Below are 16,748 nucleotides of genomic sequence, written 5' to 3' on the forward strand. Positions count from 1 at the left end.
CAATCTTTCTTTAAAGAGAAAAAAAAGTTCAAACACACATTCTTTTTTCTATTCAGAACTGAGATTAAAAGTCTCCCTGATCATAAGATGGGGGGAAGGAAGAAAATTATTTTTTTGTTCTAATGACATTGGTTTGTCTTTGAAGTCCAGTTTCTAGACAAGTCACATCAATATCAAAGAATCTGTAAGCAGGTTCAGAAAGACTCAGATTAGATTCATAGGGATAAGTCAGTATTCTGTCTCTGAGCTTGTAAAACTTTATAAAATCGCAAAGGCACTTAGTATTTTAATTAACAATAGCTTAATCATATTTTTGGCATTAACATGCTTTAATAAATATTTTATAGATAAAAATATTTGGCTAAAAAGACAGATTATTACATACATTAAAGCCTTTGATCCTTGACTTTTTCTACTCTTACTCAAGCCTGATGGTGTGACTCAATATTTTCTACTTCCAGGAGACATGTAATCAACATGCAGAAATCTGCATTTCTTTAAGATTGTTCTATCATCCTTTAGTATTAATTAGTTTACCGATATTTGAAAAGTCATAAACAAAAGTTCCATTTACTAAAATATATCATTTAAGATTTGCAAGAATCTTTTAGAATGTAATATTAGCCCAACTACACATGAGAAAACCTATGTGTATCGATGATGAAAAAGAACATTTCAAGGTCTTTCAGTGAATACCGGGAATTTATTAAAGAAGGTTTAACTGAAATGGTCATGCTGTTTCTTCAATACAATGACTTTCTCAAGTAAGTTTAGTTTAGTCACCAAGGGTATTCTTCCAGTGTTTTCAGCCTTACTGGAATTTTCCCCATATTGATATGATATAGCAGAAAGTCCTAAAGTTGGATTAAAAAAAAAAAAAAGTTAAAATATTGGCACTAAGCACTTCAAGAATGGTAAACTAAGGATCTGTGAATGTCTTCACTTCCATTAAAGCAATGGCAACACTCACAAGAAATGCCAAAACTAATGTTTTCAGAACTCAGCTATTAAAGCAAAGCTTGCAACAATTCATGGAGCACCTATTCAAGAAAAACAGCTATATCTGGGTAAGAAAATTATCTTTTTGTTATTTTTGCTTGCCATATTCTCATCCTCTTAACATGCTCTGTAGTGGCCTGGAAAACCATTAGCTTAGTAAACGTCCTACCTGCTAAAACCAGAAGCCTAGCAGCCTATGGATAGGACAGAATGTTTTTGGAGTTCTCCACAAAGCATAATCTCTTGAAATCTGTCACTATTTGATCTGGCTGGCAGTTCCTCAGAAAATACTTTTCTTAGGGATTGTCTCTTTGACATGACGTAGAGCTCACCTAGCTCTATCTGTAGGGCATTTGTCAAAAATGATCAGTGGAAGTTGTTTAACATTGCAGTGGCTGAAGCAGCACTGCTTATTAGGACAAACACAAGCTGGTTAGAAGTCATAAATGGAAAATCTTGATAATGAGACATCCATAGGGGGCTCTGAGAAACTTCCAACACAATCCAAGGACATAGAAGGCAATGCATATGTGTAGGCCTGTGTAACTCCTTAGAAAATACCTGAGAATGCCTTAATCTATTACCTCTGACCAACCTGGGACCTGCGTAGGCAGGAAGTAAAGACTAAGGCAGAGTTGTAAAATGCCTACCTGAGCATTGAATATGACCTAATATATGCACCAAACACTGGCAGACTTACTGGTACCATCCTTTTTTTGTTTGTTCGTTTGAGACAGAGTCTCACTCTGTCACCCAGGCTGGAGTGCAGTGGCCTGATCTCGGCTCACTGCAAGCTCCACCTCCCAGGTTCACACCATTCTCCCGCCTCAGCCTCCCGAGTAGCTGGGACTACAGGCGCCCACCACCATGCCCAGCTAATTTTTTGTACTTTTAGTAGAGACGGGGTTTCACTGTGTTAGCCAGGATGGTCTCGATCGCCTGACCTTGTGATCCACCCGCCTCGGCCTCCCAAAGTGCTGGGATTATGGGTGTGAGCCACCAAACCCGGTTGGTGCCATACATTTTTTAAAAAATCAGTCCAAAGTATTTATGAATCAGTAAACTAACCAAGCAGAGAATTCACTGGCTATACTCAAAAGATACTACGCTTCACAGAATTAGACCCCATAAAACAAAAAACGAAATAATACTTGATAAAAACAACAAATAGAAAAAAACGGCTAGCCCTAGTATGTGGTAAAATGAGATTTCCTGAATCATCAAATTACAATATTTAAAACGTCCAATTTTCAACAAAAAGTTATGAGAACTTTTAAAAAGGGAGGGTAAATTAAGACACTTCTAGATAAATAAAGAAACAGAGAATTTATAACTAGCAGACCTGCCCTGCAAAAATAACAAAGAAAATCCGTAAGAATGAATGGAATGAACATAAATCAATAGCTCAAATCTACAGGAAGAAACAAAAATTATGGGTAAAGATACAACATAGGCAACTATAAAAGAAACTTATTTTGTTTTACAATGCTTTTCTTCTTCCATTGGATTTAAAAGAGATATGTATAAAACAGTATTTATAAAACTGTTTTGATGGGCTTATAATATATAAAGATGTAATTTGTATGTCAATCACAGCAAAAAGAGAAGAAAACCAACAAATAGAAGCAAAGTTTTCGTATACTATTAAAAATAAGTTACTAGCCAGGTGCGGTGTGCTTGTAATTCTAGCACTTTGAAAGGCCAAGGAGGGAAGATGGCTTGAGCTCAGGAGTTTGAGACCAGCCTGTGCAACATAGTGACAACTTGTCTCTAAGAAAAGGCAAAAAAAAAAATTAGCCAGTAGTGTCATGCACCTGTGGTCCCAGCTACTTGAGAAGCTGAGGTGAAAGAATCATTCACACCTAGCAGGTCAAGGCTGTGGTGAGACATGATCATTTTACTGTACTCCAGCCTGGGCAACAGAGTGAGACCCTACCTCAAATAATAATAATAATAACAATAATAATAGTAAAGTTAGTGGTACTCTAACTGGATTGTTTTAAGGCATGACGTTATTTGTAATCCCAAGGGCAACTACTAAGTAAACAACAACAACAAAAAACCTCCAAATAATAAGATACACAACAAGGATCCTAAAAGGATACACTGGAAAATATCTATTTAACACAAAATAGGGTGGTAATAGAGGAAAAGGAGAACAACAAGAAAATATGTATTTTAAAAAAATAGCAAGATGATAGACTTTTTACCTATCAACAATTATATTAAAGAAAAAAGGGTTAAAATTTCAATCAAAAAACAAAAATAGGCAGAATGATAAAAAGAAAAATGTTTCAACCACTGTATATCTACAAAAGACACACTTTACATTCAGATAGACAAATAGGTTGAAAGTGAAAGGATGGAAAAATGTTAACCACGCAAGCAGTAATAAAAAGAGAGCATAGGCTGGGCACAATGTCACGCCTCTAATCCCGGCACTTTGGGAGGCCGAGGCGGGTAGATCACCTGAGGGCAGGAGTTCAAGACCAGCCTGGGCAACATGGTGAAACCCAGTCTCTACTGAAAATACAAAATTAGTTGGGCATGGTGGCACATGCCTGTAATCCCAGCTGCTCGGTAGGAATTAGGAGAATCACTTGAGCCCAGGAGGCGGAGCTTGCCGTGAGCCGAGATTATGCCATTGCACTCCAGCCTGGGCGACAGAGTGAGACTCCTTCTCAAATAAATAAATAAATAAATAAATAAATAAATAAACAGCATGAATCACTGTGCCAATATCAGAAAAAAAAAACAGACTTTAATAGAAAAATTTTTACTAAAGATAAAGACCTTTTTATAATAAAAATACAATCCATCATGAAGATTTAATAATTGTAAGCATAGTCACCAATCAACACAATACCAAGTTTAGGAAGCAAAACCTGGCAGAATTGAAAAGAGAAATAGACAACTAGAAGCAGTTGTAGTTGGAGAATTCAATACATCTATTTCAATAATGAATGCAATAACTAGAGAGAAGGTCAATAAGAAAACAGAAGACTTTAATGACGACATCTACCAACTTGACATAATAAATATCTATGATACTACAACCAACAACAAAATACACATTTATCTGAAATGTATATGAAACGTTCTTTAGGCAAGAATTTATATTAGGCTATAAAACAAACTTTCTTAAATGTGCAAATATTGAAATTATAGAAAGTATGTTTTCTAACAAAAATATAATTAAAGGTGAAATGTATGACTTAGAAAAATTTGGAAAATTTAAAAATATGTTGAAATATTTAAAAACACAATTCTAAATTTATAAAAGGTCAAAGAAGAAATCAAGGGATATCAGAAAATACTTTGAGATGAATGAAAATTAAGAAACAGCATACCAAAGATTATGTAATGCAAGTAACACAGATTTGGTAGAAATTTATAGTTGTAAACAACTACAATAAAAAACAAGAAAGATCTCAAATCACTAAACTAAACTCACACTTTAAGAAAGTATAGTCTGGGTGTGGTGGTGGCTCACACCTGTAATCCCAGCACTTTGGGATGCTGAGATGGACAGATCACTTGAACTCAGGAGTTTGAGACCAGCCTGGGCAACATAGTGAAACCCTGCCTCTACCAAAAGTACAAAAAAAAAAAAAAAAAAAAAAAAAAGGCCATGCGTGGTGGTGTGTGCCTGCAGTCTCAGCTACTCAGGAGGCTGATGTCAGAGCGTCACTTGAGCTCAAGAGGCAGAGGTTGCAGTGAGCCGAGATCATATCACTGCACTCCAGATTGGGTGACAAGAGGCAGAGACTCCCTCTCAAAAAGAGAAAAGAAACTGCAACATACAAAATGAAGTGAAAACGCTATTAAAAGCAAGCAAACGAAAGGAAATAATAAATACTAGGTAAGATATTAAAGAAATCAAGTATAGAATACAATAGAGAAAATCAATATAATCAAATGTTCCTATGAAATGATGAATACAATTGGAACACTTTTAGTGATACTAACCAAGAACAAAGGATAGTAGCTCAAATTATCTAAATCTATAATTAAAGAGGAAACTCACTATGAACCTTACAAAAAGATTGTAAAGAAATATGCATAACTGTTTATAAATGACTTTAGTAACTTGGATAAAATGAACAAATTTCAGGAAAGACATAAATGATCACAAGTGACTCAAGAACAAATAGAATATGTGCAAAGACTTAAAACAAGTTTGAAAAAAAAAAATGACTAACAATTTAAAAGCAAAACCAAAAATTTTACATATGGAAAAACACAAGTTTAGATGGTTATATTGGTAAATTCTATAAAACTTTTAAAGAAGAATTAGCACTAATCCTTAACAAACTTTCCACAAAATACAAGAGGAGAATATAAATTTTCCTGCCAATGTCTGAGGACAGTTTTATATTGCTTAGAACGCTATTAAATGACACCACATGGAAAAAATAAAATTAAAGACCAATATGTCTATGAATACAGATGCAAAGTTTTTCTACATATCAAATACTAGAGAATCAATCAGAAACTTATAACAAGAGTCAAATACTACTACCAAATGAGATTTATTGCAGAAGTGCAAGGTTAGTTTAACATCCAAAAATCAATGAGTAAACAATATTAATAGAATATAGGATAAAAACTATATGATTATCTCTGGAGAATGGAAAAATATTTGATATAATCCAACAGTTCTTTTTTTTTTCCCTTTGGCAATTTTTAATATTACATAAAAATAATTTTATCCACACATTTATATGGGCTAAATTTTCTTTTTCTTTTTATTATTTTACTTTAAGTTCTAGGGTACATGTGCACAATGTACAGGTTTGTTACATATGTATACTTGTGCCATAATGGTGTGCTGCACCCATCAACTCGTCAGCACCCATCAACTCGTCATTTACATCAGGTATAACTCCCAATGCCATCCTTATCCCCTCCCCCCTCCCCATAATAGGCCCCAGTGTGTGATGTTCTCCTTCCGTAGTCCAGGTGATCTCATTGTTCAATTACTACCTATGAGTGAGAACATGCAGTGTTTGGTTTTCTGTTCTTGTGATAGTTTGCTGAGAATGATGGTTTCCAGCTGCATCCATGTCCCTACAAAGGACACAAACTCATCCTTTTTTATGGCTACATAGTATTCCATGGTGTATATGTGCCACATTTTCTTAATCCAGTCTGTCACTGATGGACATTTGGGTTGATTCCAAGTCTTTGCTATTGTAAATAGTGCCGCAATGAACATACGTGTGCATGTGTCTTTACAGCAGCATGATTTATAATCCTTTGAGTATATACCCAGTAATGGGATGGCTGGGTCAAATGGTCTTTCTAGTTCTAGATCCTTAAGGAATTGCGATACTGTTTTCCATAATGGTTGAACTAGTTTACAATGCCACCAACAGTGTAAAAGTGTTCCTATTTCTCCACATCCTCTCCAGCACCTGTTGTTTCCTGACTTTTTAATGACTGCCATTCTAACTGGTATGAGATGGTATCTCATTATGGTTTTGATTTGCATTTCTCTGATGGCCAGTGATGACAAGCATTTTTTCATGTGTCTGTTGGCTGTATGAATGTCTTCTTTTGAGAAATGTCTGTTCATATCCCTTGCTGACTTTTGCATGGGGTTGTTTTTTTCTTGTAAATTTGTTTGAGTTCTTTGTAGGTTCTGGATATTAGCCCTTTGTCAGATGAGTAGATTGCAAAAATTTTCTCCCATTCTGTAGGTTGCCTGTTCACTCTGATGGTAGTTTCTTTTGCTGTGCAGAAGCTCTTTAGTTTAGTTAGATCCCATTTGTCAATTTTGGCTTTTGTTGCCGTTGCTTTTGGTGTTTTAGACATGAAGTCCTTGCCCATGCCTATGTCCTGAATAGTATTACCTAGGTTTTCTTCTAGGGTTTTTATGGTATTAGGTCTAATATTTAAGTCTCTAATCCATCTTGAATTAATTTTCGTATAAGGAGTAAGGAAAGGATCCAGTTTCAGCTTTCTGCTTATGGCTAGCCAAATTTCCCAGCACCATTTATTAAATAGGGGATCATTTCCCCATTTCTTGTTTTTCTCAGGTTTGTCAAATATCAGATGGCTGTAGATGTGTGGTATTATTTCTGAGGACTCTGTTCTGTTCCATTGGTCTATATCTCTGTTTTGGTACCAGTACCATGCTGTTTTGGTTACTGTAGCCTTGTAGTATAGTTTGAAGTCAGGTAGCATGATGCCTCCAGCTTTGTTCTTTTGACTTAGGATTGTCTTGGCATTGTGGGGTCTTTTTGGTTCCATATGAAATTTAAAGCAGTTTTTTCCAATTCTGTGAAGAAACTCATTGGTAGCTTGATGGAGATGGCATTGAATCTATAAATTACCTTGGGCAGTATGGCCATTTTCAAGATATTGATTCTTCCTATCCATGAGCATGGTATGCTCTTCCATTTGTTTGTGTCCTCTTTTATTTCACTGAGCAGTGGTTTGTAGTTATCCTTGAAGAGGTCCCTTACATCCCTTGTAAGTTGGATTCCTAGGCAGGGTTGTTTGCATCTGCAGAGGTTTCTGCTGCTTTTTGTTTAGCTCTGCCCTGTCCCCAGAGGTGGAATCTACAAAGACAGGCAGGCCTCCTTGAGCTGCTGTGGCTCCACCCAGTTCGACAGCTTTGTTTACCTACTTAAGCCTCAGCAATGGCAGGTGCCCCTCCCCCAGCCTCGCTGCTGCCTTACAGAGTGCTGTGCTAGCAATGAGGGAGGCTCCATGGGCGTGGGACCCTCCTGGCCAGGTGTTGATATAATCTCCTGGTGTGCCATTTGCTAAGACCCTTGGTAAAGCATAGTATTAGGGTGGGAGTTACCCGATTTTCCAAGTGTTGTGTGTCTCAGTTCCCCTGGCTAGGAAAAGGGATTCCCTTCTTCCTTGCACTTCCCAGGTGAGGTGATGCCTCTCCCTGCTTCAGTTCTTGCTGGTCGGGCTGCACCAGCTGACCAGCACATATTCCAGCACTCCCCAGTTAGATGAACCCAGTACCTCAGTTGAAAATGCATCTTCTGTGTCACTCGTGCTGGGAGCTGGAGACTGGAACTGTTCCTATTCGACCATATTGCTCCAGGCACCCCAACATTTCATGATAAAATTATCAAAATAGAAATAAAGGAGACATCATAGAACTGATAAATGCAATATATGAAAACATCTGTAGCTCAAATCATGTTTAATGGTAAAAGATAACTGTCAGTGTAAAATCACGAATTACCACTTCTATTAAACATTGTACTATAGATTTTTAGTCAAGAAAGTCAAGAAAAAGAAATAAAAGCATACAGACTGGGAAAAGAAAAGGAAAATTATGTCTTTTCATAGATGAAATGATTTTATACATAGAAAGTCATAAGGCATCCACTTAAAAACTAGTATAAATAATAAATAAGTTCAACATGGTTTCAACTGACATGATCAATATACAAACATAGACCAGGCATGGTGGCTTATGCCTATATTCCCAGCACTTTGGGAGGCCAAGGCAGGAGGATCACTTGAGACCAGGAGTTGGAGGTCAACTTGGGGAACAAAGCAAGACTTTATGTCTACAAAAATTAAAAGTATTAGCTGGGTGTTGTGGCATGGGTCTATAGTCTTAGCTTCTTAGGAAGCAGGGGGATTACTCAAGTCTGGGAGTTTGAGGTTACAATAAACTGATCACACTACTATACTCCAGCATGGGTTACAGAGGGAGATCCTGTCTCAAAACAAACAGACAAACAAACAAACAAAAACAAACATAAATTTTATCCCTATACATGAACAATGAGCAATCCAAAAATAAAAATTAAAAAATTCAATTTACAATTCAATAAACAAAAAATCATACTACTGGAGAATAAATTTCACAAAAGATGGCAAAAGACATAACTTAAAGCTACAACATATTGTTGAAAAAAGTTAAAGAATACCTAAATAAATGGAAAGATATCCTTTGTTCAAGGATCAAAAAGTTTCATATTTTCAAGAGGGTGATGCTACCCAGTTGACCAACAGATTCAACAAAATCTTTTTCAACATTCAATCTGTCTTTTTTGCAGAAACTGACAAAGTGATTCTAAAATCTATATGGAAATGCAAAAGATTCAGAACAGCCAAAGCAATTCTGAGAAATAGTATAAATTTGAAGAACTCATAACTCCTTATTTTAAAACTTACTGCAGGTCTGTATTAATCAAGACAGTTTTTTGCTTGTTTGTTTGTTTGTTTCCTACAATGGTAGATTAGAGGCTTTCAGCATGACTCAGCAACCTGGACATAGCAAGATAGTTCATAAAGATCAGCTCTGTGACCTTTAATACTGGAAAGAACAAGGGAATCTACCAGAATTTTGAAGAACATCCCAGACCCTGGAGAGGAAGATAATAGCAAACAGCCCCCATGACGGAATCCAGCTGATACAAGTGAGTGAAGACCCACTAGCTGAAAGAGGCAGAGAGCTTCTCTCTATGATTCACCTTTCCACTGAGCATCTGAACAACCCAGGCCAAGGGAGAGGACTTTGCTTCTCCCAAGCCCTGGAGTTAACTTGGGTAGAGGCTTGGAGACACTGTGAAGAAAAATAAAAAAACATTGAGAAAATCTGCAGACATTTTCCTAGACCCAGTCCTAAGAAGAGGATGCCATTTGTAATCTGAGCATATACAAAATCTGCCATTCTTTGGTGTTCTGGCAACACAGCTGTGAAAGCATTTTCATCTTGGACCACAGATCAGAGCACCTTCTCTGGAATAGGGTAGGGACCTCCACAGCCAGAACTATGGAAAGAGCCTGAGCAGTAGGCACTGAAATTGTGATCTACCCCCTTGCTTGCCTGAGGCAGGAGGAGAGCTTCTATAGTGGCAGTTTTTCCTGTGTGGCAAGACTTGCAGCCAGGACTGGCTTGGAAACCTGGAACTGATTGGCATGTGTCATTGGTGCACCAGCCTGCTCCTCTGAGATTGGGGTGCATCAAGGCCCTCTCTGTTTCATCCTCAGACAGAAATCCAGATATTTGGAGTACCTACTTTCCTGGATCAGTAGCCTGACCACTTTCTGAGACATATTTTGTCATGCAGCGAGGCTGTCTTTGCTCCATGCCCAGGCAGATGTCCAACATTTGGAGCACGTGTTCACCTGATTCAGCAGCCTGAGCCACCTCTTCCTTTCTGTGCAGAGATCCTGGTACAGGGGGGACCCTCCCTGCTACATACCCAGGAAGATCTCCAGGCATTCAGAGCACCTGCTGGCTTGGTCCAGTAGGCTGAGTTGCCTCACCTCTGCTTCACAGAGATTTTGGTGGAAGGGGCCCTCTCTGCTCCACTCCCAGGCAGATATTCAGGCATCTGGTATACCCATTCTCCTGGATATAAACTTAGACTGCCCCTCAGCCCCATACAGACAACTTGCAGCCAAGGAAGTTTCCAAGCTCCATGCCTAGGCATACCTCTAGATGCCTGTTGGCCACACAGTGTATTCTTTCTTGGCACTGGTGTTTGTGTCTGCCATCAGGGAACCAGCAAGTCGACCTGCCAGGTCCAGCCCCAACTGTTGTGACTCTCAGTCTCCTGGGGCTGAGCTTCAGACCGCTGTTCATTTAATGAATCAGCCCACTGCCTGAGCCAATAGAGAGGTTTTATCAGTAAACAAAGATCGAGTATATAACCAGCCACATCGGCCACAGACAGCTCTTACCTTAAAGTGGCATATATGGACTTGTAAGATAAACTGCACAGCCCAAAATAAAATCTGTCAAAAGAATTTCATAGGGTAATAGAAGCAAAGCCAAAAGACCCTACTCAGCATTGTCTACAGTCACACCCCCTAAGGAGGAGGAGAAGGAAAAGGGAAAGAAAATTAATAATAATAATAATAGGAGGAGGAAAAGGAAATTAATAATAATAATAATAATAACAACAACAACATTATAGGGAAATATAGGAAAAGTAAAAATGCTATCCACACACACAAAAAGATGACAAAAATTAGAAGATAAAAATGATACAGTGGCAAGTTGGATAAAAAACATGACTCATCTGTTTTTTTGTCTTCGAGAGACCTGCCTCACACATAGGAACACCCAAAGACTCAAAGTAAAGGGTTGGAGTAAGAACTACTAGGCAAATGGAAAACAAAAAGACCAGGGTCACTATTCTCATATGAGATAAAACAGACTTTGAATTAACAACTGTAGAAAAGGACAAAAAAGAACATTATGTATAGATAAAGAATTCATTTCAACAAGAACACTTAACTAAACTAAATATATAAACATCCAATATTGGAGCATCTGGTTTCATAAAACAAGTACTTCTAGACCTACAAAAGACAGCCAGATAATAATTGTAGGGGACGTCAACACCCACTGACAGCATTAGACAAATCATCAGGCAGAAAACTAACAAAAAAATTCTGAACTTAAACTTGACACTTGACCAATTGGGCCTAACAAGCATCTACAGAGTACTCCACCCATCAATCAAAAATATACATTCTTTTCATTTGCCTGTGGAATATACTCCAAGACTGACTGCATGCTTGGCTATAAAGCAAGTCTCAAGAAATGTTAAAACAATAAAATCATACAAACCATACTCTCAAACTACAGTGGAATAAAAATAGAATTCAATGCCAAGGATATTTCTCAAGGACACAAATACATGCAAATGCAATGACTTGCTTTAAGATTTTGGGGTAAGCAAAATCAAGACTGAAATCAAAAAAATATGTGAAATAAATGTAAACAGAGACACAGCATACCAAAATTCCTTGGATGTAGCAAAAGCAGTGTTAAGAGGAAGGTTTATAGCCCCAAATGCCTACCCCCAAAAGTTAGAAATATCTCAAATTAACAATCTGGCTGGGCATGGTGACTCATGCCTATAATTTCAGCAATTTGGGAGGCCAAGGTGGGCAGATGGTTTGAGTTCAGGAGTCTGAGACCAGCCTGGGCAACATGGTGAAATCCTATCTCAACAAAAATTTAAAAAGGTAGCCAGGTGTGATGGTGTGAACTTGGAGTCCCAACTATTTGGGGAGCTGAGGCAGGAGAATCATTTGCACTCATGAGGTTGAGGCTGAAATGAGCCACGATCATGCCACTGCACTCCAGCCTCAGTGACAAAGCAAGACTCTGTCTCAAAAACAAACAAACAAACAAAAAAACTAACATCACACCTGGAGGAACTAGAAAACAAGAATAAACTAACCACAAAGTGAGCAGAAGAAAAAAATAACTAAAATTGGAGTGAAACTGAATGAAATTGAGACACAGAAAATCCACACAAAGAATCAATTAAACCAAACGTTGGTTCTTTGAAAAATAAACAATATTAACAGACTACTTGCTGGATTATTAAATACAAAAAGAGATAAGCTCTAAAGAAGCCCAGTCAGAAATGACAAAGATGACCTCACAACTCACCCCACAGGAACACAAAAGATCCTCAGAGACTGCCTGGCATGGTGGCTCTTGCCTGTATTTCCAGCATCATGGGAGGCTGAGATGGACAGATCACTTGAGGTCAGGAGTTCGAGACCAGCCTGGCCAATATGGTGAAACCCTGTCTCTACTGAAAATACAAAAAAATTAGCCAGGCTTGGTGGTGCATGCCTGTAATCCCAGCTACTGAGGATACTGAGACAGGAGAATTGCTTGAACCTGGGAGGAGGAGGTTGCAGTGAGCTGACACTGTGCCATGGCATGCCAGCCTGGGTGACAGGGAGAGACTCCATCTTAAAAATCAAAATAACAACAACAACAGAAAGATCCTCAGAGACTATTATGAACACCTCTATGCACAAAATCTACAAAATCTGGATAAAATGAATAAATTCCTAGAAACACACAATCTGTCAAGATTCAATCAGGAAGAAAATGAAACACTGAACAGACCAATGTGGAGTTCTGAAATTGAATCAATAATAATAATAAAACACCTACCAAACAAAAAAGGCCCAGAACAGATAGATTCACAGCTGAGTTCTACAAGATGTACAAAAAACAGCTGGTGCAGTTCTACTGAAACTATTTCAAAAATTGAGGTGAAAGGACTCTAACTCATTCTATGAAGCTGATATCACCCTTATATCAAAACATGGCAAAGACACAGTGATAAAAAGGAAACTAGAGGTCAATGTTCCTGAGGAGCATAGATGCAAAAATCTTCAACAAAGCACTAGCGAACCAAATCCAACAGCACATTAAAAAGTTAATTCACCATGATTAAGTATGCCTCATTCCTGGAATGCAAGGTTGGCTAACATGTGCAAGTCAATAATGTGATTCCTCAGATAAACAGAATTAGAAACAAATATGATCATCTCAATATATACAGAGAAAACTTCTGATAAAATCCTACATCCCTTCATGATACAAACAACTCAATAAATAAACATCAAAGGAACATACTTGAAAATTGTAAGAGCCATTCATGAGAAACCCACAGTCAACATTATACTGAATTGACAAAAACTGGATCATTCCCCTTGAGAACTGGAACAAGACAAGGGCGCACACTCTTACCACTCCTATTCAACATAGTCCTGGAAGTCCTAACCAGATCAATCAGGCAACAGAAAGAAATAAAAGACATCCAGATAGGAAAATAATAATTCAAACTATCTCTCTTCACAGACTGCATGATTTCATACCTTGAATACCTGAAGCACTCCATCAAAAGGCTCCTGGAACTGATAAGAGACTTCAGCAATGTTTCAAGATACAAAATCAACACATAAAAATTGATCATATTTATATACACCAATAACATTCAAGCTGAGAGCTAAATCATAAATTCAATCCCATTTAAAATAGCCACCAAAATTGAAACACCTAGGAATACATCTAACCAAGAAAGTGAAAGATCTCTGCAAAAAAAAAAAAAAAAGACTGTAAAACACTGCTAAAAAAAATAATATATGACATAAACAACTGGAAAAACATTCCATGGCCAGAAAAATGTTAGAAGAATCAGTTAGAAGAATCAATATCATTAAAATGGCCATTCTTCCCAAAGAAATCTACAGAATAAATGCTTTTCCATCAAACTACTGTCATTTTTCACAAAATTGGAAAAACACTATTCTAAAATGCATATGCAAGCAAAAAGAGCCCCAGTAGACAAAGCAATCTTAAGTGAAAAGAAAAAACTGGAGGCATCACACTAGCCAACTTCAAACTATACTATAGTTTGAAAACTATGCTATACTGCAGTAGTCAAAATAGCATGGCACTCACAGAAAAACAGACACGTAGACCAATGGAGAAGAAAAGAGAGCCCAGAAATAAAGCTACACATATAGCCATGTAACCTTCCACAAAATCAACAAAAATAAGCAATGGGAAAGGACTTCCTATTCAATAAATAGTGCTTGGATTGCTGACTAGCCATATGCAAAAGAATTAACTGGAACCCTTACATTTCACTGTATACAAAAATTAACTCAAGATGGATTAAAAGTTGAAATATAAAACCTCAAACTATAAGAATACTAGTAGAAAACTTAGCAAACACCATTCTGGACATGGACCTTGGGGGAAAAAATATGACTAAGTCTTCAAAAGTAATTGCAACAAAAACAAAAACTAACAAGTTCAACCTAATTAAACTAAAGAGTTTCTGCACAGCAAAAGAAGCTAGCAACAGAGTTAACAGACACCTACAAAATGGGAGAAAATATTCACAAACCATGTATCCAAGAAAGATCAAATATTCAGTATTTATAAGGAAATTAAACAATTGAACAAGCTAAAGCCATATAAACCCATTAGAAAATGAGCAAAAGACATGAACAGACACTTCTCAAAAGAAGACATAGAAGCAGCCAACAAACATATGACAAAATGCTTACTATCGCTAATCAGCATAGAAATGCAAATCAAAACCATACAAAGATATGACTCACACCCATTAGGCTGGCTAAGATAAGAAAAACAGACCAAAAAAATGGTGAGGATAGAGAGAAATTATAACATTTATTCCTTACTTATGAGATTGTAATTATAAATGTTGTAGCCACTTTGGAAAACTGTTTGGTAAATCTCTAAATGTTAAAAACAGAGTTACCATATTTATTGTATATATGTACATACTTCATATTTTCCAAATATTATGATGTTTTGATATCTTAAAGGTAAAAGAAAAAAAAAATTCTTTCTGGCTGGATAGAGACTATTCCTTCCAGAAGTGGGCAACTCTGGTTTTTCTCTTGATGCATAATAATTGTACATATTTATGGAGTATATGTAATATTTTGAAACATGCATACAATGTATAATGATCAAATTATAGTATGTGGCATAGCCATGATTCCAAACATTTATCAATTGTTTGATAGCAATGTTGTGTTGGAAACATTTTAAATCCATTCTTCTAATTATTTTGAAATATATAATACATTATTTTTAAGGGTCCTTTCCAAGATGGCCAAAGAGGAAATGCTCCAGTCTGTAGCTCCCAGCATGACCGATGCAGAAGACGGGTGATTTCTGCACACAGAGGGTGTGCCGAAGCATGGTGGGGTGTCACCTCACCTGGGAAGTGCAAGGGGTCAGGGAATTTCTCTTTCCTAGTCAAGGTAAGCTGTGACAGGCTGTACCTGGAAAGTTGGTATGCTTCAGTCCAAATTTTTTTTTGTGCTTTTCCCACAGTCTTAGCAACTGGCAGACTAGAAGATTCTCTCCTGTGCCTGGCTCAGCAGGTCCCAAGCCCATAGAGCCTTGCTCACTACTAACACAGCAGTCTGAGATCCATCTGCATGGCTGCAGCCTAGGAGGGGAAGGGGCGTCCACCATTGCTGAGGCTTGAGCAGGTAAACAAAGTGTCCTGGAAATTCAAACTGGGCGGAGCCCACTGCAATTCAGCAAGGCCTACTCCCTCTATAAACTCCACTTCTGTGGGCAGGGCATAGCTGAACAAAAGGCAGCAGACAACTTCTGCAGGCTTAAACGTCCCTGTCTGATAGCTCTGAAGAGAGCAGTGGTTCTCCCAGCATGGCATTTGAGCTCTGAGAACGAACAGACTGCCTCCTCAAGTGGGTCCCTGACCCCCATGTAGCCTAACTGGGAGACACTTTACATGGGCGGGTGCCCCTCTGAGACAAAGTTTCCAGAGGAAGGATCAGGCAGCAATATTTGCTGTTCTGCAATATTTGCTGTTCTGCAGCCTCTGTTGGTGATACCCAGGCAAACAGGGTCTGGAATGGACCTCCAGCAAACTCCAACAGACCTGCAGCTGAGGGACATTACTGTTAGAAGGAAAACTAACAAACAGGAATAGCATCAACTACTGCAGGAATTGTCAAAGCAAACCATTCACAATCTTGCTCAGCTAAGAGTATAGTAAAGAAAGAGTCTTTTAAATCTATGACCATTAAAGGCCAATTTTTTGGAATCATAGAAGGAGAACACAATCCTGGCTGTAACACCTCCATAGGTTGTATAACTGAATTAATGTCCCTTAAGTCAGTTAACATTCTCCATTTACCTGATTTTTTCTTGATTATAAAAACTGGATAATTCCAATGGGAAAATGTTGGAGCTATGTGTCCCTTTTCTAATTCTAAGTCCTCTAGAGCCTCCAGTTTCTCTTTACTTAGTGGCCATTGCTCTATCCAAATTGGCTTATCTGTTAACCTTTTTAAAGATATAGGTTCTGGAGGCTTAACAATGGCTGCCATCAAAAATGATATCTTAAACCTTGGCAAGAACTTTTCCTTTCCACTTGAAGCAGTTCCTTCAAAACTTGTAATTTTTTTCCTAGTCCCATACC

Source organism: Theropithecus gelada, chromosome 17 (genome assembly GCF_003255815.1).
Source record: "Theropithecus gelada isolate Dixy chromosome 17, Tgel_1.0, whole genome shotgun sequence".
NCBI classification, from domain to species: Eukaryota; Metazoa; Chordata; class Mammalia; order Primates; family Cercopithecidae; genus Theropithecus; species Theropithecus gelada.